Raw genomic sequence first — 2,180 nt, 5'->3', positions numbered from 1 at the left:
TGGCTGCGGAGTAAGTATGGCAGGTTTGCTACCTACTTGCGTTTAGTGGCAAATGTATCACAATAAATACTAATCAATGTGCAAACAGGCCCCGGTATGAAGGCCAGTCACACTTATCCCGCAGACACACGTCTTATCCGTATAGACTTTAGCTAAAACTTTTTATATTACAATACCTAACTCAGTATTCATTACATTAGTAAGTTTAGTAACTGTCAATATTGGTAAGTAGCTATTTATTAGCTATATTATTTTTATTCTGACATTTAACAGTTGAAGACAGTAGCTTGTTAGGCTACCTTTTAATCTCAACCATTTACACATTTGGTTAATATAAAAATCTTTTTTCCAAATTGATGCTTGTTAAATAGTGTCCGTCGTCAGTATTGACGCCATGTGGCTTTTGATAATAATAATACTCACAGACTCCCCCAAAGGAGACTGACAGTTAGGTTTCAGGACGTATGCGGCATCTCATTAAATAATAATATATTACAGTCTTTTATCCAAATAGATGTTATTCCTTACCATAGGTATTAGGTCATGTACTTATAAAAATAAACTGCCGTAATATCCTCCTCGTTGTTTCAATAATAAGCATCAAATGATCACCTTCGTCTACCGAAACTGCGTACCCTACTTTTCAATTTTCAATAAAATTTTACTAATATAACTGTCTCGTATCATTCCATAAGTTCGTGACGGCGGTTTCGACACTTTCGACCTAAAGCTACATATTGTCTAAGTATTGACCTTGGGCTAACCAATTGGGTTCGTGGACCACAAATACCGATTTTTAACCCGGACAGCCATTAGGGTTAAAGCTGATCTCGGCCTGGTATACTATTCTTTAGGCATCCAGTACAAGAAAGGTTGGTTAACCCCTCCGGTGCTTAGACACGGATCCGTGCATGGGAATTTAAATCTATTGTTTTAAGTTTCAAGGTCACTTTTTCAATGATCAACTTTGACGAGGGGTTCAGGGGTCCAAATTCTGACGTTACTATGTATTCATCATCATCATTTCAGCCTATATACGTCCCACTGCTGGGCACAGGCCTCCTCTCATGCAAAGTTTTTACTATATGTACATCATCATAATCATTAGTTGGTCTATGAGAATCACGGGTAATGGCGAACACACAAGTTTTGCTAAAAGGATAAGGATAGGAAATATTTCAGTTCAAACGCTGCCGCATTAATTGTGTGATAAAGGAAGGATGCAGTTCTGTTGCAGTCGCTATAAATAAATATAAACATTGATCCCAGAGAAGAAAAAGCCCTTTTCTGATTAGGTGATGTGAAAAACCTATTTTTGTTATGGAACCCTTAAGCCACATTTAGACTATTCAAGAACTTGCATTACAATATTGCATTATTCGAAACATTGTCAAATTACAAACAAACAATGAATTCAGTCGATTGACCAAATATCGCAATATAATGTAACGAAAATCACATTAAAGTTCTTGAACCCTCTAAATGAGGCTTTATCCGCAAAAAAGGATTTCATGCACACACACATGTGATAGGTACCCACATATCACGTGTGTCTCACGTAAAATGTACCTATGCTACGGACATTTTATGGAAACAGTGAGACAGTTGATTATGCTAACATACATGTTACAAATGTCCATACACCTACACATACATTAGACCTATACATTAGACCTTGTTGGTGTTCGCGGCTCAATTTCCATGAAAAGTTTTTGAAGTTTTTAAGAATTTGTTCAAAATGATTAATTTTTATTGTTTTTTTTTCTATGAAAAAGAAACTCAACAATACTCATACAAGTATGCTAAATTGACCCACTAACATCCTGCTTCCCAAAAAAAAGTTAATAATATAATTACTAAAGCCTCTGAAGCGAAATAAACCCTCGACTGGATTAAAATGTAAAAGAAAGCAGCAGCTCACTTTCGTGAATTTAAAATTAAATTACATTCAAACAAGATGGTATGTACAATTATTTCATTTTGATTCACGAAGTGTCGCATCTATTCGTGTCGCATCGTGCGGCCTCTGCTGATCCCAACAGACTTGTCGTCGCATTCAAGGGTGAAGGTCGTTGTCGACGTCAAGCCGCCGTCGCACCCACTGCAAAAGTGCCTCCTGTTAGAAAAAAGTGTAGGTACTTCATCAATTTAAAAACACTTGAAATCAGCAATTACTTATA

The sequence above is a fragment of the Cydia splendana genome, chromosome 2 (assembly GCF_910591565.1).
Source record: "Cydia splendana chromosome 2, ilCydSple1.2, whole genome shotgun sequence".
Taxonomy (NCBI): Eukaryota; Metazoa; Arthropoda; class Insecta; order Lepidoptera; family Tortricidae; genus Cydia; species Cydia splendana.
Note: the sequence above shows the minus strand (reverse complement) of the source record.